This window comes from Schistocerca americana, chromosome 6 (assembly GCF_021461395.2).
Source record: "Schistocerca americana isolate TAMUIC-IGC-003095 chromosome 6, iqSchAmer2.1, whole genome shotgun sequence".
NCBI classification, from domain to species: Eukaryota; Metazoa; Arthropoda; class Insecta; order Orthoptera; family Acrididae; genus Schistocerca; species Schistocerca americana.
In genome coordinates, this window is record NC_060124.1 from 2,148,493 (window position 1) to 2,173,982 (window position 25,490).

The window sequence follows — 25,490 nt, forward strand, 5'->3', positions numbered from 1 at the left end:
TGACATCGTTCAACACATATTTATTACGGCTTCGCCGCAAAATTTACTCCGACGCACTTATTTCTCCAGAACTGCGTTCGATGTCTCCTCCAACAACACTCCACATACGTCAGACGCTACACTTCCCCTTTCAGTGACCTGAGGACAGGGATCACCATCACCCTTCCTCCGTCTTCAGAAAGACTGCTGTCCGCAGCAGGCTTACAATACTCGAAAACACACATAAAATACAATGTCTAATTACTCTATGCAAACCCAATGATACATGACAAGAAAACAAGAAAAACCACAAACACTCTACTGCCTTCTAGATCGCAAAACATACGGTACTTCATGCTGTACTCTATCTTCTTGGTTTTCTCCGTGCTTAGCACCTCTCTTCACTATGTTTTTCTTCCTCTTTCCTTTCTGTGACACGCCTGGAACCACATCCGGGCAGCCCTTAAAAGGCCGTAACCGCCCAACGTGTACTGTCGTTGTTCTGGTTGGCAGCTGAAGCTTAACATTAACGGGAGATGTGGTTTCAACAACTTGGTATGGCCCTTGATACCTCGTGAGGAACTTCCTCGTTTTCCCTTTTTGCGTATAGGGGCTGGACAGCACCACCCATTGCCCGACTTTATACAGCGGTAATCTTCCTTTCCGCTTTCATGCGTCTTTCTGCCTTTACAAAGCCTTTGTATTCGCCTTTTGTACCCATTTCCTAACATCCCGAATTGTCCTTGCGAATTGACGTACAGATTCACCAGTCCTTCCTTTCTGTAGCTTCACTAAATCAAACGGTGGCGGCATTTTTCGCCTGTACACTACATCATACGGAGACAAACCGGTATTTGTATGGACTTTTGCATTGTATGCGCATAAATTATGCTTCAAATACTCGTCTCACTGATGGTGATGGGAATCCACATAAAAACTCAGCGTCTTCCCGATTGTTCTGTGTACCCGTTCTGTCCTTCCGTTGGCCTGTGGATGCAACGCGCTCGTGCTCAACTTCTTTACGTTCGTTAAATCCGACATGAAGTTGGTCCCTTGGTCAGTAATTACTGTCTCCGGCACACCAAACTTCAAAATCCAGTTGTTTCCTAACGCTTGCGCTACCATATTGCTGCCTGTTGATTTGGCATAGCCACCATCTCCACATACCTTGAAAAATGGTCTATTATCGTCAGAACGAATCCGTTCCCCGATGGTGTTCGCCTAAAAGGTCTTAAGACATCAATCTCCAGGAATAAGAATGGACATGTTGCTTCCGGTAATCGTTGTAACTGTATCTGTTTCCGACTCAAATCTGCTCCCTGCGCACATGGTATACAGTTCCAGACATACTGATCCACATCTACTTTTCTACCTCTCCACCAATACCTCTCTGCCACTCTCCTATTCGTCGCTCTACACTCTCCATGACCGGACAACACGTGATCATGTGCTTCCTTTAAAACCTCATCCCTCAACTTCACTGGCACCACTACCCTTGGCCCTAACTTCGTTTCCCTGCACAGAAGAGCGTCGTACGTATTAAACTGTGGCTGTGTCCGATACAATTTACAATCGCTGTCCGCATTCTGTAATTTTTGCCATTCTGCTGGGTCATAACCTACGACTTCTACTTTTGCCACCTTCCTACTCAGTGCATCCGCATTGCCGTGCTTCCTCCCAGGCTTGTGCACCACCTCGTAGTCGAATTCACTGAGCCTCACAGCCCATCGAGCGAGTCTAGTAGACGGATCCTTCAACCCCAACAACCACTTCAACGCAGCATGATCTGTCACTACCCGAAATCTTCACCCACATAAATAACATTTAAAATGTGTGATTCCATAGATTACGCTAAGCGTCTCCCTCTCTGTTGTTGAGTAATTTCTCTCTGCTGCATTCAACTGCCTAGACGCAAGGCTACAGGATGTTCTTCCACATCAATTTCCTGACTAGGAACACACCCGAATGCTTGATTCGATGCATCGAATGCTAGTATAAACTCCTTTTCAAAATCTAACATTTCTTTCACTTTTTCAAACGCTCTTTGACACTCTTCTGCCCACTCTAATTTAACACACTTCCGTAACTATCGCGTCAACGGCTGCGCCCTTCACTAACATTCGATAGAAATTGCAAATTCCGGTGAATGACTACATTTCCCGAAAATCCCTTACAGCCTGTACCAACCTCGGATGTGTTCGCACTCCGTCCTTACTGATAATATGACCCAAATATTTTACTTCTTCTAATGCGAAATGACGCTTCTACAGGCTCAACGTCAAACGAGCTGCTCTTAACCTCATAAAGACTTCCCTTAAGCGCTGTCTATGTTGCTCCATACTACTTGAAAACGCTATAATGTCATCCAAATAGACAAGACACTGCCGTGGTTTCAAACCCTTCAAGACACTGTCTAGCAACATCTGAAATGTTGCAGGAGCGTTTCTCGACCGAATGGCATTCTAATGTACTGGTAATGGTCTCCAGGTGTAGAGAAATCAGTTTTTGGAGAATTCTCTGGACCCACTTCTAACTGATGATAACCACTTGTCAAATCCATGTTAGAAAAGAGCTGGCACTGTCCTAAATGATCCGATATGTTTGGAATGGTGTATGCGTACGTTAGTCACAACAGAACCTGTATTTCTTAATTCCATCCGTAGATTTTTTAGGCACAACGACAATGCCCGCTCCCCAGAAACTATTACTATGCTCTGTAATACCGTCCGCAAGCTGCTGATCAATAAAATCCTCCACAATCGGCTGTAAATACCTCAGTATGATGTATGGTTTTGATTCCCTGTTGATATCCTATATTGAGCTAATGGAGTCGCTGGTAACAGCCCTTGTGGAAAAAAACAAATCCTTAAATTTCCACAATAATTCTTCCATATGCACCCATTCCCCTCCTTTCAAATGCTTAATTTCGTCACACAATGCAGTTCTATCGGCAGTTAGTGGTTGATCGCTTCGCCTACCTCTCGAAGAACAGTCTTCGTCATCTGGCACATCCAAATTTGCTACTAAATCCCCTTTCCTCAAATTCGCGTCTACAGCGCTAAAATTATCCACATTCACGGGAACTACTCGCTCGTCGTTCCCCTCCTGTACGCGTACAACACTGCGTTTCACAAAACAACCCAGTGAACCCAAATCTTCATTATCCTCCAATGGTTCAATAACACATACTATACCCACAGGTAGATTCGACTCCACACTTACCCAAAGCGACTTCCCGGTGCCACTAGACAGACACTTATGCGAATTAAGCCTTAATGCTAATGTATGCGGTTCAATTGGTTTGTTCATTACGTTGAACACCCCTCCCAACAGCTCTGCATTGACAACAGTTTCCACTAGCGGAAATAACATTCCACCAAGTTCTACAGTTCGTTGTCCAAGGTCAATTTTGGCATGACGTTGATGCGAGAATTATATTCATAGTTACCACTGACACCTACGTCCCAGTGTCCAAAAAAATCTTTAGCTTTTTGGTTCCTACGGATCCTACCACTGAACATTTCACCTCTGCATATGTATTCGCAGCATTGAAATTAAATGGGAACTCCCATAGGTGGTGACTGGGTACATTGCCTCTGCACATGTACCATATGGCCACACTTAAAACATTTCAAACCCGCCATAAATACTGTTTGCCTCTCGCGTACCCCTGTTGCCATGTCTATTTCCTCACGTTGAATTGCCAGTTGAATGGCCGAATACAAATCTTCCGGATTCCCTTCACGCACTTCCGTGACATATACACCGGTAACCCTCTCAAAAATACATCAAGTGCCCTTTTCTCGGCCTCCTGCAACAGAACATTATTCGCTTCGTCCCTCTGACCCATCTCGTAAGTATACCCATTAATTTACCTTTTCCTGTCCGCAAATTTCTCCACCGTCTCCCCCTGTCTCTTTGTCATTGTGTAGGGATGCAGCCTACTCACGCTGTAGTAAATTCACATCAGTTTCCATTGTGTGCCAGCCAGTCTGCTGTAACTAGCTCTGACGTCATAAATGTTGCACAATACCTTAAAAATCAAGCAAATGACCTAAAACTTTTCTAGCATGTCAGGAATAATACTAAATTAATGTGTATTAAATATCAGTTCGATAACTTCAGCCATTTTCGAAATTTGGACGTTTTTCTGAAAAAATCATTGGCGCAACAGAAAAGAGCTAGAGACTTCAAAATTTATATTTAGATTCATCTTTCATAATGATTTAATAAAAACAGTACTTTGGATTTCACAAATTAAGATTTTAGTGGAAATTCATGATTTTCTGGTTTTCATCTCAAAACTGAAGGAAGCAAGATAGATTAAGTAGGCTAATAAATAAGGCTAGGATGTTTAAATTTAAATAGGTTGGAGGTCCACTATGACTATGAAGATGTGAAAAGTTTCTTTTGAATACCTATAAAATTATAGCGATAGCGGATCTCAAAAGGGCCAGTTCAGAGCTCATCTACTGCGTGCAGTGTAATTTAATTAATTCTCTCGCCCAAAGTATTTAACTTAGCCACGTCAAAATTTTATTATCAATACTTACCTGCGTGCTGAATGCACATTTAAATTAAGAGCTTCATCGGCCATCAGCAAAAGAAGCTATAATTTATTATGTAACTTGAAGTGGTGCGTTACTAGCCCAGCGGCTAGTCGGGAGAGCCGATTTGATCAGGCGTTCCCTTAGCCGTCCGCACCGCGGCTTTATATATAAGAACGCCGCACAAGGAAGGAAGGCCCCAGTTCTCTCCAGACGCTGAATGACATGCCATCTGTGTCGGGAGTCGCGTCGCATCGGTATCACTGCTACAAACAGCCTCGGGTGCCGTATTAAGTTACTAGAGATACGCGGAACCATGAAAACATTTCAAGTGAAGTGTTAATTCTGGGATGATTTTCATTATCTAGCTTCAGTTTGCGTATTGTCGTATTTTCACGTGCCGTCGCGGGACAGACATTCTACCAAATATTTAGCGTGGCGTTTGATGAAATATTTTTTATCAAATTATGACGAGCATTCATTTCAACATTTAATTCGGACATTTATAGTTGCATCAGCGCATTAGACTCTGAACTGCTCTGTTAGTTAGGTTGTAGGGATACTTGTGTTTTTTATCAGTGAATTTAAGAATATACTCAACTATTTTGGAAAACCGTTTTTGATTAGAAATCCCAGACAATCTCCTAATTCCGCAGAGCTATAAGCTGCAGCTATAATGGTATTCTCAGATGAAGTGGGCACTAGGATCTCTAAGTACTGGCTTCGCGTTTTGTTAAATCACTTTCTGGGTGCTAAAAAGTAAATAGAGAGCCAGTGTTGAGAACAGCGAAAGACAGCATTAACAACATTCTAAAAGCCAGAAACTGATTCAACATGCAAGCATTTATACAGCAATTAGATTTTTTTTTAGCAAATTATTCGCCGCCCCACATATGGTGCATCGGCCGGGAATTCAACTAAGTGAAAGTGATTTTTAACTATTCGGATGCGCGAGTGAAATGCGACACGCAACTGAGTAATAGAACAGTGAAAGTGTTACGTGTGCATGTGGACGACGCAATTGGATTAACAACACATCTGGATTGACGGAGCTGGCACTGAGTCTAGTGGTGCTGCCAGCATCGTGAGAAGCCAGTTTCGCCTCACCGCAGTCGTCCGCTGGAGCAGCCGGCGCAGCGCCTGCAATTGCGGGCCATGCAAACACACAACAGCCGTCAGAGAGCTGTCGGCAGTTCAACGTGCCACGTCGCATCAGGAATCCTGGTACGCCGCGCCGGCAACGCCATACGTTGTGCAGAAGGAACTACGTTAAGTGAAAAGCTGTTAAAAATTTTACTGACCTGTACTAAAAGACTGTCGGCGATGGAACCGCCAAAAGAAACTGAGGTTAAACTTATATCAGAACCTATGTCTGTTGAGGGAACTGTAAATCCAGACAATGGTTCAAGTGTAAATATGCATGAAAGTAGTAATGTTAAAGTGAAATATGAAGTATTGTCTCCTGACAATAGTGTGCGAAGGGGCAATGATTCAATAATAGAGACTCCTGTAGTAAAGCGGAAAGTAGAAATTGTAAATTTATTGGATGATAGTTTCTCTGATGAATTAAAAATGAAACAGTCATCAGAGATGGTAGAGTTTAAGAAGGAGAAGTTAGATATGACTAATCAATCAGAAGTTTCATGTAATTTTGATGATTCTGGTATTGGAGCTAGTTTTTTGTCACCTGAGTGTGATAAAAAGCCAGCTAGTGAGCAACCCAAAGATGCTGGGGCTGTTGATCTAAATGTTATATTACAAGCAATAGCTGCCAGTCAAAGAAATTTTAATATGCGGTTTGAGGCAATGGACAATAAATTAGAATCCAATAATGCTGAAATGTCAGCCAGTAATGCTAGAATGAATGCTGAATTAAAGTCTGAAATAAGTGAACAAGTCAAAAGCAGTAATGCTGAATTAAAGTATGAGATTATGGCCAGCCAAACTAATTTTAATAAACGATTGGAGGTAATGGACGATACCTTCAAGGCAGGTTGCAATAAGTTGAAAGAGGATCTAGACAGTTTGAATTGTAAAATTGATTACAATCATGAGGATATTAAGAAAAAGGTTGCTCAACAGTTTTCTGAAATGTATAATACAGTAAAATCTGAAGTTTCTGAGGTTCGCAAAGACTTCCAAATGGAAGATGCGAAGCTGGAGCACAAGTTAACAGAAAAGATCGACGCGGAATCTGAACTGTGCTCAGATAGGTTTAAAGATGTTAACATAAAAGTAAACATATGTCAAGCAGACATAGATGCAATCAAAACTGATACTACTCATATTGTACAAAGAGTAGATAATGTTGAAATGAAAGTAGAAAATATAAGTACTAACATTGCTAACATTGAGAGTAAAGTAACTTCAGTAACTTCTGGTAATGGTAGTATACAGCAAGTTGTAGCTGCAAATGCCGCTTTTATCGGGTGTCGGCAGTTCTTGCGGTTCGATCCAGATAAAAATATCCACCCGCTAGATTTCTGGAACGATTTTGAAGATGTGATTCCACCAACTTGGTCTGAACGAGAGAAAATCTCATTTATTAGAAGCCATTTAGCAGGTGACGCCATGCGTTGGTCAGCTGATGTTATGTTAAAGTGTAAAACATTAGCGGAATTTAAAACAGCTTTTATTAATGAGTATTGGTCTAGTAATAAGCAAAATGAAGTGTTGAGAGAATTTTGGAGTGGAAAACGCTTCAATGCAGGCAAGGAATCTATTAAAGAGTTTTCTAGGTCATGGATTTCACGTTTATCACATTCGGACGAAAAGCTGAAACCTGAAATGATAATACTGGGTCTAGAAGCCAAACTGCCATGGTACTGGCAAACTAGAATTATATCTGCCCCTAGAGACAATCTGGATCGTTTCATTGAGTATTTGGAACGTGTAGAACGTGTTGCTGCCAATGACGAGCAAGCACGTAATAACAGAAATGCCAATAACAATAATAGTAATATTAGGAACGAGCAAAATGGCAATGTAAACATCAGAACAGTAGGTGTTCGCCATCCTAAGAGAGGTAGGAATTGGGGAAATAATTATCAGAACCAACAATGGCGTCCAAGGGATAATAATTTTGTTCCAAACAGAAATGTGCATGTAAACAACAGTACGGAGAGTAATGCTGTGCCAGTCAACTATAATGAAAATAAAGAAAATAGTAGTAGGCCGAGGCAGGAAAACTAGTTCCCGTCTATGAGAACACTGGCGCTCACCAGGCGGTTACTTTTCCTAAGCCAGTAGTTACGGGAATCGGTAAGACAGATCAGAATACTCAAACTGAACAGATGGATGAAGTGTTGGTAGCATCCAAGGATACAACAGAAATATTAGATCACTCGCAGTATTTGATAGATACCGTATTAGAGACGCTTTCTAAGTGGGAAGAGAAAGAGAAGGCGCAGCAGTGTAACGATAGGGACGAGCTACAAAATACTGAATTGACAGGTCAAGAAGCAGAAGAAATTCATGCTTATATTTACGATGAAGATGATGTGCTCTTATCTAAAGTGCCTGTGCAGGATGTTGATAATGTACTAATAGATTTAGGACAGGAGGTAAGTGAGAATGTAGAGGGTAGGCTGTTGAGGGTCGATGAACCCAGTAGCTGTGACCAGTTGTCACTTGAGAAGGAAACCGACGATAATGGTGAAAGTGGTTTAGCTGTAACTAGTATTATGCCCGGTCTGGAGACGCAGAATCGCTCAGACTACAGTAATTTGGGTCATGTTCAGCAAACTAAGTGTAATGAAGTCGTGCGGTGTTTCGATTTAAAATTAATAGACCGACTGGAAAAGGCAGCTGAAAATGTAATTCAGGAAACCCCTACACACTGTGACCTAAATGTAATGAAGACAGATGTTTATCACTTTAGTTGGAGACAAATCCAAAAGGAACTACTAGATGAATTTGAGAAACCACCTGTACAACCTAGAATAAGCCACCCTATAATAATAGTGAATATGTTGGGTACCAATGTACGTTGTCTCTTAGACAGTGGAAGTGAGGTGAGTGCAATATCTCAGTCCTTCTTTGATGCATTACCTGGTAAAGACAAGCTTACAGTAATGAGGGTATCAGGACTAAGAATAATTGGTGCTACTGGCAAGGTTTCAAAAACGGTAAAGCAAGAAGCTTTACTACCCTTTAACATTAATGATAATTTAATTGATCATCCATGTTTAATTGTAAACAATCTCAGTATTGAGGTCTTAATTGGCATAGATTTCTTGTCAAAATATCAGAGTGTTGTTGACTTTGAAAGAAGCCAGTTAAAAATGGTCTTGCCAATAACTGGAGTAATTATAGTACCTTTTAGTGATAAACATGTAATAACTGATGATGAAACTTGGGAGCTGCCTATACGAGTTCTGAAAAATAGGAGGTATTGGGACGAAGGTGTTAATCTTAGTACAAGTAAGCTAAACACAGAAGAAGAAGAAGAAGAAGCAATTATTGTGGACAAAATAGAAGCTAAATTGCAGGAAATCGATAAGATTTCAGCCAATCAGAAGGAAGAACTGAGACAGGTTCTAAAAAGGCATCATAAGGTATTTTGAGATCGACCTGGCATAGTCAAAGGTTATGAATGTCAATTACAGGTGAAACCCGGCCAAGTGTTTTTCAGGAAGCCATACCAAATACATGTAGCTAGGAAGGAGGCGGTTCGAAAGGAGATACAGAGAATGCTGGAGTGGGGTGTGATTGAAAAAGCGGTCAGTGAGTACAATAATCCTCTTGTTGTTGTACCAAAAAGAGACGGGAGTGTCAGATTGGTCTTGGACGCTCGTTGGTTGAATGAAATAGTGGTTAGGGAAAGTGATAGACCGCAGAACATGGACGAGTTATTGCAAAAGTTCCGGGGAGTAAAATTCTTAACTTCTATGGACATCACGTGTGGATATTGGAATTTGCCACTGGCGGAAAGTTCAAGGAAGTACACAGCTTTCTTGTACGAAGGAGTTTGTTACCAATACCGTGTGGTACCTTTCGGACTTAATATCTCTGTTTGTGCCTTCGTACGTGTGATGTGCCATGTTTTAGGATCAGCTTTAAGTAGTAAAATAACAGTCTACGTAGATGATCTGTTAATAACAACTCCTACCTGGGAGGAACACATAGCTTTATTAGAGGAAGTGTTAGAGGCTATTGAGAGAGGTGGTATGAAACTAAAGATTGAAAAAACCGAGTGCGTTAAAGAGGAAATAGGTTTCTTGGGATATAGGATAAGTGGAAAAGGTATTCTGCCTGACCCAGGGAAGCTAGCAGTCATTGAAAAATTTGAGGCTCCCAGAAACAAGAAGCAGTTGAGATCAATGTTCGGTCTGTTCGGCTTCTATAGGCGTTTTGTTAGTGATCAGGCTTTTAATGCTCCCTGTCTTCACTTACTGCTGAAAAAGAATACCCCTTGGGTTTGGACAGCAGAATGTCAACAGGCGTTTGAGGTGCTTAAACAATCTTTAATTAATAGTCCAATTTTGCATCATCCTGACTTTGAAAAACCATTCTGTATGTCTGTTGATGCTAGTGGCTATGGTATAGCTGTGGAGATATTCCAAGTAGAAATAGAGAACGAACAAGAAGTGCACAAGACTATAGCTTTCGCAAGTCGGTCTTTACAGGCAGCAGAGAGAAATTATGGCATCTCAGAACTAGAAGCGTTGGCAATTGTATTTGGGGTACAGAAGTTTGAGCAGTATCTATTAGGTCACAAGATAATAGTTTACAGTGACCATAAGGCATTGACCTTTTTAAAGACCTGTAAATTGAGGAGTGCTCGTTTGGTAAGATGGTCATCGTATCTCCAGCAGTTTGACCTTGAGGTTAGATATATTCAAGGGAAAGACAATCTGGTAGCTGATGGGTTATCTAGAAGTGCGGAGCTCTGTGATGACGCGGGAATTACAGCAACAGACCTGAGTGAAGTACGAATGTTTGCGTTGCACGAAGTAAAGGAAGAAAGTGCATTAAAGAGAGTGATTAAGAACTTGAGACGTGAGCAGAATGCAGATGACCAACTGAAATTAGTGAAGAGCTATTTAGGAAATGCCAACTATCCTAAGGTTTCGCAATACTATTGTCTGCATAAAGGTATTCTGTTTAGAAGGAAAAAGGTAGGTGTTTCTGAATGGAAGCTGTGCTTTCCCTCACAACATGTAGACTTACTAATCGACTATGTACACCTGAGGTATGGGCACTACGGTGCAAAGAAGTGCATTGCAAAATTAAAAGAGAAGGTTGTGTTTGACAACATGTACCGCCGTGTGGCCAAGCGTCTAGCTTCTTGTGTAGTGTGCCAGAAAGTCCGTGCTGCTAATACCAGAATACAAGGAGATATGCATTCAGTAGAGCCAACTGAAACCCTAGAATTACTGGCTTGTGATTTGTTTGGCCCTCTTCCTGTTTCGAGAGGTGGTTGTACCCATGTTTTTGTGGTTGTGGATGGATTCAGTAAATATGTTAAGCTATACCCAATTAAAAGAGCAAATGCAAAAACGTTGGTTGAAAAGTTGGAAAAAGATTTCTTCGTGAACGTTGGCGTTCCGAAGAATTTGCTGTCAGACAATGGGCCTCAATTTACTTCTGATAGATTTAAGGAATGTCTAGATAAGGCCGGCGTGAAACATCTGAAAATATCTGCGTATTTCCCTCAAGGAAATATGAGTGAACGTATTATGAGAAAATTGAATAGGCTTTGCAGAACTTATTGTGCTCGGAAACACTCAAGTTGGGCAGAGCACATTAAGTATTTTGAGAATGTAATCAACAACTTAAGACATGATGCAACTGGTTTTGCACCTTGCGAATTGATGTTTGGCCAAGAACCGCACAATGTAATTGCAGATATGGTAGAATTCCCTATTCTAACGCAAATATCCACAGACGAGAAGAAACTATAGGCTAGGGCTAATATGAGAAAAAGAGCGTTGAAAAGGAAGAAGCGTCATGACGCAAAAGCTGTGCCTACTAGCTTTGAAATAGGTCAATTAGTCCTTGTCAAAACCAAAGAAAAATCAAAGAAAGTAAATGCAGAAACAAAGAAATTCATGTTCGTATACCAAGGACCTTTCAGGATCATAGGAAAACCACATGCCAATGCATATAGGCTAGAGTACCCTAAAAGTAAGAAGCTATTAGGTCTCAGGAACGTGATCGACCTAAAGAAATTCATAGGTAGGCAATGAATGCTGTAGGGAGGAGGTTGTTCTGTAACCTCTACACAGTGTGGCAGCTGTGCAGTCCCAGCTGTGTGAGATCTTCTTTCCATTTCAGGTCTCACTCATTCTTCATCTTTCCTATCCACAAAAATTTCGACCTCTTCTTTCCAGACATGAAAATTTTCGGTCATGGCTATCAAGCCATGAGTTATGTAACCATTCTATCTACCGATTAGTGACAAAAAAAATACCTAATGTGACAAACCCAGTAGTGACAAACAATAGAGAAGTATGACGTAATTAAGATATAAAATGTATTTGAGTAACAAGTATGTACAGAATCCAGGTAATATAGTAACTACAAAGTGTTGTTTTATTGGAAATGGTCCACCAACAGTAATTTAAAAAGATATATGAATTCATGTACAAGCAGGATCTGAAGTGGTAGTGAAACCTAGTGTATGCATTAGAGCTAACTAAGAAATAGTAAGAGAGAGTGCTTAGTGTTATGAAAAATATGCAGATAAGTTGTAAGATTAAACTCACCTGGTGTAGCAAGGAAAGGCAGTGTAATAGAATTGAGCAGTGTTTGTGGTTGAGACGTGAAGGACACGTCCCTGAAGTATTTATTAGGTTGGAGCTGGCCATTATTTAAGTGTAGTGTGTGACAGGATACACCTACACGTATTGAGGTTATGAGTTGGAGGCGTGAATGCGACCATAGGTACCCTTACGTTAGATGAGACAGAGCAGCTCATGGTGTCCTATAGGTTTAAGGAATTTAGCATTACGTTCATCCATAATTACTTGATGCACTTTAGTGGTAGGTCTGAGAGAGACTACCTGAGGTTTCAGCGTCCGATCGGGTGGAAATGGATTGCCACGTGACCAAACTAATCAGCTGCAATACACTATGAATATGAAATAAATGTGCTATCCTATGCTTTAAATATTAACAGAGTGAGTGTTAAATAAGTACATACACTAGCAAAATAAATAAATAACATACTGACAGACGTGAAACATTATTTTAGCTCAGCATAAATACACTTCAAAGTAAGTAAGTACCTAATTGCAGATGTGGAACTGACAACAGTAGAGGACCAATAAGTGGATTTAGTAGTCAACTAAACGTAGTGTGTTTTGAACACTCACAACTGTACTATTACCAAAAGTTACTCACATGCACAAAGAAGCTGAGAAAACAACCACTAATCATACTCATACTATCTCTAAGAATAAGGTAATCAAAGATGAGTTAGTTAAGTGCTTAAAATACAAATGTATCAGGAATGTACCGAGCATTGGTTCAGTGTTCCGGCCCAGAAATAATAAATTCAGATTAAATATGATTTATGATTGTATGCCTTAGGAGCATAAATTTTCTCTAATACATGACTAAAGGCGTTTTGAGCCATTTGTTTAACGATTTTATGACAGTTAAGTAACCACGAGAGTAATACTGAAAAAGTTCTGTTAACTTTGTTCCAGTAACATATTGGAAGAGAAAATGTATATATCCCCATTTCATTGTGACCCACCCATAGATATTAAGTGAACAGAGTCTGAGGCACTCTTTTTGTTTGTTCTACAGGACAAACCAGATAATGGCAGCCTGGTAGCTGCGTAAAAGCGTGGAGTGACTTGGACACAACTCACAGTGACCCCTCCCCTTTCCCCCATGTAATTTAGAGAGAACGTGAAGGACGCACACCATAGCAACTTCCCCTCCTCTACCCTTGTGAATGGAAGTGTAGGACGCCAGCCAAAGCGGCTACAACCACGTGTGTAAAAATTATTTGTGAACTTTTCTTTCATGTTTAGAAAAGACTGCTAAGAGATAATCATCTGTTTATGTATCATGTTATTTTCTTTGAATTTGTGTATATAAAAATGTATTTAATGGATCTAAGATTTTCATAATTATTCAATTTGTATGTGTTTGTTTGTCTAAGGCAATATGTATGCCAAAATATTTCATTGACTTTGCTTAAAATTTTGAGTAATGACATTGTTTAAAAGGCAGTGAACATGCCTACAATTTAAATAATTAATGTAGGTAGTCAGTTTTCTTTAAGGTTTCTACAGGTTTATATTTCAATTTTGATTTTTCATAGGGAGTTAAACTGTACTCTTGCTTCCCTTTTTGTAATTAAATTTTTTTTTCATTCATTAACATTCATAAAAAAAATTTAAGTAGAGGGTGATGTAGGGAAGCAGCCTACTCACGCTGTAGTAAATTCACATCAGTTTCCATTGTGTGCCAGCCAGTCTGCTGTAACTAGCTCTGACGTCATAAATGTTGCGCAATACCTTAAAAATCAAGCAAATGACCTAAAACTTTTCTAGCATGTCAGGAATAATACTAAATTAATGTGTGTTAAATATCAGTTCGATAACTTCAGCCATTTTCGAAATTTGGACATTTTTCTGAAAAAATCATTGGCGCAACAGAAAAGAGCTAGAGACTTCAAAATTTATATTTAGATTCATCTTTCATAATGATTTAATAAAAACAGTACTTTGGATTTCACAAATTAAGATTTTAGTGGAAATTCATGATTTTCTGGTTTTCATCTCAAAACTGAAGGAAGCAAGATAGATTAAGTAGGCTAATAAATAAGGCTAGGATGTTTAGATTTAAATGGGTTGGAGGTCCGCTATGACTATGAAGATGTGAAAAGTTTCTTTTGAATACCTATAAAATTATAGCGATAGCGAATCTCAAAAGGGCCAGTTCAGAGCTCATCTACTGCGTGCAGTGTAATTTAATTAATTCTCTCGCCCAAAGTATTTAACTTAGCCACGTCAAAATTTTATTATCAATACTTACCTGCGTGCTGAATGCACATTTAAATTAAGAGCTTCATCGGCCATCAGCAAAAGAAGCTATAATTTATTATGTAACTTGAAGTGGTGCGTTACTAGCCCAGCGGCTAGTCGGGAGAGCCGATTTGATCAGGCGTTCCCTTAGCCGTCCGCACCGCGGCTTTATATATAAGAACGCTGCGCGAGGAAGGAAGGCCCCAGTTCTCTCCAGACGCTGAATGACATGCCATCTGTGTCCTGAGTCGCGTCGCATCGGTATCACTGCTACAAACAGCCTCGGGTGCCGTATAAGTTACTAGAGATACGCGGAACCATGAAAACATTTCAAGTGAAGTGTTAATTCTGGGATGATTTTCATCATCTAGCTTCAGTTTGCGTATTGTCGTATTTTCACGTGCCGTCGCGGGACAGACACTCTACCAAATATTTAGCGTGGCGTTTGATGAAATATTTTCATCAAATTATGGCGAGCATTCATTTCAACATTTAATTCGGACATTTATAGTTGCATCAGCGCATTAGACTCTGAACTGCTCTGTTAGTTAGGTTGTAGCGATACTTGTGTTTTTTATCAGTGAATTTAAGAATATACTCAACTATTTTGGAAAACCGTTTTTGATTAGAAATCCCAGACAATCTCCTAATTCCGCAGAGCTATAAGCTGCAGCTATAATGGTATTCTCAGATGAAGTGGGCACTAGGATCTCTAAGTACTGGCTTCACGTTTTGTTAAATCACTTTCTGGGTGCTAAAAAGTAAATAGAGAGCCAGTGTTGAGAACGGCGAAAGACAGCATTAACAACATTCTAAAAGCCAGAAACTGATTCAACATGCAAGCATTTATACAGCAATTAGATTTTTCTTTTAGCAAATTATTCGCCGCCCCACAATTGTACTTAACCTCTCCCTAAAGTACCGAGCGCTATTCTGTTTCTTGTACCTTTGTAGAAGCCCTTCCTTTAACTGCTTAAACTGTCCTGCCTTCCTTAAGGCCTCAGAACACCTTACATATGTTTTCCCTTCACCCGTTAATCTAATCTTCGCTATGTGTAACAACTGCTCATCAGACCAACCATTCATCACCGCTGAAGTCTCCTAGTCCTCCACAAACGAACGCACATCCTCAGATGCCTTGCCAGGAAACGGAATAATCAGACTCGTGGCAGCTGGATCAATCTCCTACACCATAGGCAACAACAACTGATCAAATGCGGTTTCCCACTCACTTCTAGATGTTAATTTGTTTCTCATCTGCATATTGTCCGCTGGCAATTATGCTATCCTTTTCATCAAAATCGGCACAGCTTCTGGTTCCGACACATCTTGCGTCCTTGATTCTGCCATTGTGTTGCTTTCGTTCTCAGTTAGTCGTTTTGTTTCAGGATTAAGTACAAGTACAATCCTACTTCCTACAGCTCCGTATCGTCATACTCAGTATCATCATAAACCAATACAAAAGTAATCAAATGCCACGAGAAAAAGTCTTACTGCCCCAAATACACTCTGACAACAAAAAATACTATGCCCACGCAAAACATCAACAAGGTGCTTTTGACACTTCGTACTCAAAATACAAACAAAAAAGAAAGAAAAGTCTAACACTCAAAAGAACAATTTTGATAGCACTCACCACATCTTGTGACTCTACTGCAAGCAGTGCGCTCGAACATCATACTGGACAGACGACGTCCGCTATTCTGACACCAAATGTTGTGGCGACTTCTGCCACTGACTGTATCAGGTTGACCAAACAGCAGGATGACACCAAGTGCAGTGGGTGAGTGCCAGGAGTTGCCGTATTAAAACTAGGCAAGAACTTTCCAAATGATTTATTTGCTTCCACTACAATGTTCCGTTCACCTCGGTCTGCATCACAGGGCCCTGTAATGCTGAGGAAGGATCCCAGTGGCCTGTGCAACGCCATGCTGTGTCATGCCGGCCTTGGCCGGCCCGCTGAGTTCCAATGATGTCAGGATGGCTGCGCCTGCAGCCGACTCGGCGGCCACCATCCCCGTTGTCTCTGCGCTGCTCTGCCAGGAGCCATAGGCCAGCCCTGCTGCTGCTTCTTCCTCACTGGCGTAGCTGAGAACGCGGCGGCAACGACCACCTGCAATCCGACGTCCGAATCTGCAGCCCTCACCTTGGAAGTCTCTGGCATGTGTCGGGAGTTGAGACGACTGCCCACGGTAGCGAGTCAAAGAGTGGCCCGCCTTGGCTGGCTGTGGACCCCACGTTGGCCTCAGAGGGTCGAACCTACGACCCACCGTGGACTGGGATGCTGGAGCCTCATCTGTTGCTGCGTGTAGCCTGGCGGTGTGGCAAACCCCGCCGTCCAGGAGAGCTGTCACACTTCAATGAATCTCATTAGAGAACGGCATCTATTTATACTCGGCTGTGCGCCTCTGATTTGTCGAGCATGCCGCTTTGCGACGTGTATCATAACACTTAGGTTAACCATGGAAACTGCTGTGTGCGCCCTCTCCGGTAGTTCTACGTCCATGTGTCCTCTATTTGCCTTCGCAACTGCTGGTATGCATAACTTACTGCAATCTGGCCCACACCTGACTATAACTCGGGCTCCAAATATCGCACAAAACTAACTTTCCCTATCCTAAACGGTGGTGCCGCTACAATCCTCTGATAACAGTGTGTGTTTAATTGCCTGTTTGAGAATGTAAGGCGTAGAATGCAGACCCGTAGGCATAGAAGCGCTAAAATCCATAATCGCCATGATCCTCCTGCTCACCTTCTAAGAGAATGACATATTGTTCTTAGCATAATACGTAGCACAGAGAACATAAACATCAGAAACTTCTACAGAAATCACAGTCCAGCAAATAAAGTAGACAGAGGATGCCCCTCACAGGGTCTCAGCTGTTACATAAAACCACACCTGCAGCGTCTCTGTTTAACTGATCACACAGGTGGTACCTTAACAGTAGATGCCGGTAAAACAAATAGAATAGTCGCACATTTCACTCTGAACAATATACCCTAGGGCATCATCGAAAAGCTAGGCAAGGTACTGAAGAATATAGAAGATTGCAAGCGAACCATTCTGGTAACGTAGGGCTGGCTACGGCATGCCAAACTTCATGCGTGCAGCGGGGGTGTGCGGGGTGAATGCGGACCAACGCCCTGCCTGTCACTCGGCTTTGCTCGGTCCTTCTCGGAATCACCCGGAACAGCACGACACTTCATTTAGCTAATGGTGTGGCATTTTGCGATCGGCACAACTGTCCAAGCTTGGCAGAATCTTGCTGTCTGCGTAGTTTACCCTCTGCTATTTGTTCATTGTATGAAGGATATTTACAAGTCCAGTGGATGTTTGCACAAATAGAGGCAGTCCAGCGATCTATCGTCGCACTCCTTTAAAATGAATGGGAATGATGCCGGAGAGAGATGAGAATACTCAATCCGCATAAGCGATGGCTACTGCTTATTTGCTACGAAACGACGTTATAGTGCCATTCAGGAAGAGTTTAAATTTTTAGATAATAATAAAAGAGCAAAAAATTACAACGATCGAGAAATGATTCATTGTTCCTTACATTAAGAAGCGATTTGTACTAAATTTGCAGGCATGGAGCACTTGAATAAATTGGTAGTATAAATAGTTGGTAGTATAAATAGTAAGATTTTTGAAGTCGCATCCATTATTCCACTTTCAGTTGGAACGGTTTTCAATGGAAACTAGCATAGAGTATGGAGACTTCATATATTACATAAAGTGCGTTGATTAAGTCGAAGGGCATGCCTGGGACGGCTTTTTGATTTAAATCTCGCTATCCTTGAATTTATGAAGCGAAAATTAGAATATTCAGAATGGACTGCAGACTTCGCATTTGAAGTGGGCTTGACTGCACACTGCCCACAGTATCACAATGCGTGGTACCTTCTTTTTGATTTGATGAGGATGTATTTAAAAAGAAAAGAAAGTGCGATGTTTGAAGAATTCATTGCGGCCTTGCAAGATTTGCAACGATAGTTATATAAAGATTTTGAGTCTACTGTCAGTCACACATCTGTTTTGGAGGCTGTTCGTTGTTTCAGTTGACAGCGTCACTGTGCATGTGCAGATATAACTGACTAACCTGAAGGTAATTACAGTTTTAATTACAAATCTATTTACATTAAAACTGTTCATGACGTCTACGTAGCTTTTCTCATGCACATTTTTCATGTCTGCATAATGAGGTTGCAAGAGTGCTACAGTATTTTGATTGACCTATTTGTGTGAAAGACCTTTAATCGGTTGTGAAACTAAAAAAGTCAAGATTACGTGGCAACTTGAGTGTGAAATATTCTGTGTCTGTTCGTATTTTGACAGTTGACCTAGATTAACATTATATTGTGTCTTTAGCGCGACAAGAACAAGAAATTAATACAGGAAACTACTTATGTTTGTGATCTATGTTTTTGAGAAATGTCAAATATAAAACGTCGTCTGCAGTACGATTGTGCTGCCATTTAAATGTGGCTCGTTCACTTTTCCCCTTCTTGCGCTCAGACAGTGCGGAGTGGCGGTGGGGGAAACATGAAGCAAGGCAGAGCGGTTTGACCCTTGGGCCCACGCATGTCCCACGAGCCGAAATCTTGCCACACCTGTGGTAGGGGATCTAAATCGCAAAAAACACAAATGGTCACAGATTATCTCATGGATTAGCGGCTACGACGGTTGCATCAGAAGGAGGAATGCACGTCTTTAGCGCCAACTGGGTGGACCACAATCAACCTGGTCTTGACATATGCCTGAGGCCATGGTGAGATAGAAGCAGAAAATCGCAATTAAGAAAGACCTTCCAGTAGATACTATTGTCCATTTAATCATAGAAGCAAAGGAGCATGCAGGTAAAAACCCAATACCACAAGTTTCAATACACGTACTTGGAGAAAGATGACTGGTGAACGAAGCAGATTTACCAACAATAATTCACACTATCAGACAGGCAAACTCAGACCAGGCAACACCAGCTCTGAAGGACATAATCACACATGTAGATGTAAATGCAGAAGTTGTCTGATTTAAATGTGCCGCGCAGTCATGGTATGATGAAGAATGCTACCTCAAGAGACAAACGATACTACAGCTCCTCTACACTGCCTGCGAATATGGAAATGACGCGTTAGCAGAATACACTGAAGGACGTCGAAGTCCAACGCCAAGTGAAAAGAAAGAAGATAACACGATTCATTCACATTAATGTGACCACTACTTGTGTTCAACGTCAACCTATAACAGTCAGAATAGACAGGTGGCAGCATTAACACCGAAGGGTATAAAAAGCGTGTCAGGGAGACGCAGAAAACGGTGCAGTCCTTTGTCATAATCGGGAAATACATGGATTGATCTCATGTCCAGAAGAGCATGGTCATTGGCTTTCTGGCCAAGAATGGAAGCATTTTCGAAACATCTAAGTTTGTAAACTGTTCGTGTTATGCCTTGGTTGAAGTATACCATGTATGGCAAAAGGGCGCTGTCCAAAACTGGCAGTAAAGCAAGTGGAACCAGGAGACAATAGCACTCTCTTCAATGACTGCTCAGCAAATGTTGCTGCATGTGGGCCTCTGCAGCAGCACCTGATTCATGCACCCATGCTCGCTGCAGTCGATGGCGACGAAGGCTAGAATTTGCACGCCAGTATCGCAACTGGACGTCTGCCTAGTGACCTTTTCAGATGAATCATGTTTTTTCCTCCACTGGGCTGAAGGCCAACACTGTACAACAATCGTCGGAAGGGTCCATGCCAGAGGAGGCAGCGTTATAGTCTAGGAAATATTTTCGCGGCATTCCCTGGGTAACCTCCTAATTCTGGAAGGCACAATGGATCAAAACAAGGACGCATTTATCCGTCGGGACCATGACCACCCATACATACAGTTTTTTTTTTGTGTTTGAGACGATGGCATCTACCAACAGGACACTGCAAGGTTCACAAAGCTCACAGTGTATGTACATACTTCGAAGAGTATGAGATAAGTTTACTGAACTCCTTTGGCCACCAAACTGCCTGGATTAAAGCCCCAGTCGAGGATCTGTGGAACCATCTCCATCGGGCTGTTCGCACCATGGATCGTCAACCCAGAAACCTAGTGCAGCTGGCCAGGGCACTGGACTTGTCATGACTCCACATCCGTGTCTGTACCTTTTGGAACGTCACTGATTCTCTTCCTGCACGTCTCGCAATGTTCCGCGCTTTTGACAGGTGATGACATTAATGTGACTAAACAGTGTTTAAGAGCGAGTGGCAGTCGCAACAAAAGCCATTTATGACATCCCAAAAGTGCAATATTTAACACTGCCATGAAAGGTAATACTGTTCAAGCTCAAAGTTATGCCAGCTGCCACATACGGAAATCGACTTTTATGGACTTACTTGATGGTGAAAAACGTCAAGAAACTAGAGAACGTTAAAGCCAGATTCTTAAAGGAAATCTCTCAATCTCAAAATTCACAAGAATATAGTATTGGGGCAAAGCTGTTTCTACGTCAAAGTACCATTATACGAGATGGCGGCAATGATGGCATCAGATGAAGTCAGTTATTCACCACATCCAAATGACAGCGATGACGCCATTCAAGATGGCGGCCATGATGTCATCCAATATGGCGAATTTTGGCAGAAAGTTTGAATTTTGGTGGGAAGATAGGTCAATTGGGCTACCTCCACTAATCTAACCTCCTCCCCTCCACTATCCCAGAAAAATGGTGGGAAGTTCAAATTCTAACAGGATAATGAATCACACAACAGTTATCTCTACTAGCCTAAGAAAATGGCAGGAAGAAAGGGAAGTTGGCATAAGTCTACTACCCTAAGTCATCCGACCACCACCTCTTCCTAGGAAGTAGCGCCAAGTGTGAATTTTGGCAGTAAAGAAAGGTCACTTGGACTAACTCCACTAACCTAAGAAAATAGCGGTAAGGAAAGGGCATTTGGACTAACCTAAGTTACCCGACTGCCACCTCTTCATAGGGTTTGGTGGGTAAAGGACTCAGCCTCCACTGGGTTGCTGGAGAGAATAAGGAGTGTACTTTATTTATTTTGGAAGAATTTATTTAGGAATGGAGTATATTTATCACAATGATACAGAACACAAGCTCTGACATGCCACACAGCATTCAGACCTGCAAACTACTCCTAAATAACTCATGTATAATGCTCTGCACATGTGCTTGCTAATCGTTAACTGTCAAAAAAACACACTGCACAACCTACAGACCTGCAAACCACTCGTAAATAACGCAATACCTTTGTGTCCACAGAACCAAACAACCCATAACCCATCTAAAAGACTCTACATACATGCTTGCCAATCGTCAACTGTCGAAATCATGCACCAATTTTTAATTAAACAATTAGAGGCAGCACCACCATCCAGTGTGTTCACCATGAGGTCCAGACTACAGCTGACCTAGCACACAGTATCACCACCAGCAGGTGCTGTCATCCATTCCGTGAGGTAATCCAAGATGGCAGCCATGATGTCAGCTGATGACGGAAGTACCATTATTCAAGATGGCGGATAACAGTGTGTTCAACACGAGGTCTGAACTTAGTACACAGTACCACCACCAGAGAGTGCTTTTGTCCATTCCGTGATGTCATCCAAGATGGTGGGGGGAAATGGTGGGAAAACGACTCTGCCTGTGCTGGATATAAGTTTTTATTTTGCAGGCAGTGTATCCACCATGATATCTAGACTCCAACTGACGTAGTACACAATACTGCCACCAGAGGGTACGTCATCCATCCTGTGATGTAATTCAAGATGGTAGTCTGGAGGGGGAGAATGGCGCGAAAATGACTCAGGCTGTGGAGGGCATCTGGAGAGAGTATGGAAGGAATGTCTTTTATTTATTTTGGAACAATTTATTTAGGGTACAATTTTGAATGACAATATACTTATCACACTGATATAAAACACATGCTTGGGTTTACGTCACACTGTTCACAGATTTGTAAACTACACCTAAATAACGCTCTGCAGACATGCAGACAACACCTAACTTACTGAAGATATTTCAGTACAGACATGCAAACTCCTCCTAAATAATGCAATACATGAAATCAACTCGTAACTGTCCAAATAACGCATAGAGCAGCCTACAGACATGGTCGAAAATAATGCAACAGACACACAAACAATGTTTACAGGCACCACCCTTTGCCTCCTGTCCATTAGACCACACAGGAGGCTACCGACAGCACCGAAAAGTGGCATGGCTGTAGGCTGTCAAACCACACACAGGTGCCCATTCCGATCTCTCACGCATGAGGTGGCGACATCCCTTTCATACTTGCTACCTGAGAAATTCCTCTTGAAATATACGTTCACCTAGACACCCTTGCTGACATGACCGGATGGGAGCGAAGACTTATTTGCCGATCATGCCAATGATGCTGCGAGCCACAGCTGGACCCAAGCCAGCGTGACCCATTGCTCTCATGCTGCTGCAGGTGGAAATTGGGCCGATTTTTGGCTGTACAGTCACTGTTATACTGAAGTCACACAACTCCAACGCACGCTCACGCCAGTCCAATATGCTAGACAACTGTGGGCAGCACGTGTGTGTGTTTACTGTTGCTGATGCAATACCTATGGATACTGATGTCAGCTCTCTATGTAAATAGGCGCCTTGTGTTCGCCGCCGCTGGCGTGATCCTTCGCTCTATCTGTGGTCACAGAGTAGTACAGTGTGCATTGTTTCTAGCTGGACATGCAAACTGCGTCTAACGGTGCTTAACTGCCCAGCAACTCCGTGAAGTGCAAGCGTGTAGCTACAAACTATCGGAAGTGCATCTAACAAGGTTCTCAATCTTATAGTGATGTTGTATGACTATGTAAAATCAGAACCATGTCGATCTCTAGGAAATTGAATAGTGTGCCTGAAATACTTAACTTCCCCTTTTGTAGGAGTTTTCATGATGTCTCAGTTTGTATGCATGGGAATTCTTGCCCTAACAGAACCAGTTTAAAAAATAGAAAAATAGTGCATAATAAATCCATCCATCACATGTTACCCTCCCTGCTCTCAACACATGCAATCGTTCTCACCACCATGTAGAGACACCTATATCCCAGCACAATGGATGTCTTGTGAATGAATGTGGCTTTATAATTGGCTCTTATCGAATTTACCCACCGAATTATTGATGCTGCCAGTGTGGAAGCACCTTCCGCCTTTTCTTTCTTTCTGCAGATGGGACTTTCAGAGGCAAATGATATTTTACACTGATTGCCGTATTGCACCAACAACGAAACCTTACAATGTGCCATATATATTGTCAAATACAGAAACAACCTTACTCAACCACACTGCCTTCCCACTGAGGACAGGAGCTTGAATATTAGAATGTGAAACCGATGTCCAGCCCAGCAATACATAACTGCATACCATGTTGATGTAGTAAACATACAGGATAGCCCCTTTTACATCTTTTGTACATATACCACAAAGACAGACAGCACAGTACATATACTCGCAGCATTACGGTATCCATGCCCAATGGGTGGCCACAGCACCCTCAGTGGGCTGAAGTCTCTCTCAGAACTGTTCTACATATTCAGGCTCATTCCTGCTGACACAAACACATTACTGTTTCTGGTCCAGACCTGCTTCCCTGCTCGCTTTTTTCTACACTCCAGACTCTGGGATTAGAAGAACAAATATATTTTCGCATGGTTTAAACACAACAGTGCCTACCAATTGCTCGTGCAACATAATTCCAAATATATAGACTGGAAACTTGAGTGATTATCCCATCTGCGAGGACCTTTTCGTGAGAACTCGAAACAAATAGAGGAAACAAATATTTACACTCTCGAATACCAATGTCGTTGATGTAACAGATTCCAAATCATCTCTATAATTTACAAGGTCAACTAATGTGTTTCTCATGTCTAGAGAACCAGAAAACATGTCTTCCACATGCTAGAAGCACACTCCATGATCGATCATCTCTCAGCTAAGTAAAGGCGCGAAATGTGCATAAGAACAGTTTAGATGGGAGGGCATAATGGTCCAGCGCAAATGCACGTCCTTAATCTATCTTCTCAAATTTCCACTTGATCACGAAAACCATCCAACACATACCCAGTATTAGTTCACTGTTTGGTAGTCTAGAGGACAACATGGTTAATTCAGCTACATTACTACACTCCAACGGATCTATCTACTCTGACAGCTCCTACCATTAATGGGAAACGTGAATCATTCCCACCACAGGCCATGCATACATAGAATCATCCTAGAAAACCGGTCACATATTTGTTTTACCATTGTAATTACAATTAAATGTTACGATTGCAGGCTCAATTTAATGACATTTGACAGTGACCAAAGTATCAAAAACACATCCTGCTGATGGCTGTGGCTCTGGAAATAGAAATATCCACACCATTCTTATGACCTGACATACTCTTCCCTTTGCTCTCACAGTACTCAATATCAAATCCATACCTTCCTTACAACTGGACATAGTCATTCCCACTTGCACATGTCAGAACACAAACACATACATTATACGCCTGTTGCTCAAGACGAACCTATCACACATCCCCTACTACTACTAAGTATAATACTTCATCAGTAACTCATCGCTAGGGATACGAAATAATACTGACTGAAAATCAACGATGGGTGGACATGTCTCATAAGTGCCACCACCATGTCTTAGAAAGAGAGACATAAACAGGCAGCTATTAAAAGAAACCGATCGCAACAATTACTGTCACAACCGTCTTGGTTCTACAGATGCATACAAGTATCTATGTTAAAAGCTATATCGGCTTTCTAAATCCACCTATGACATTACCCACGAATCACATGATTTTTTCCAGACAAATACCGAGTCGGTGATCGCCAGTGTGTATAGTATCAGACCGACACGCCGCCGACAGTGCAACCAAGTGATAAAATTACCCAATTTTGAAAGCAATTCGGCTAAGAAGCGTGGTATGAAACCGGTAA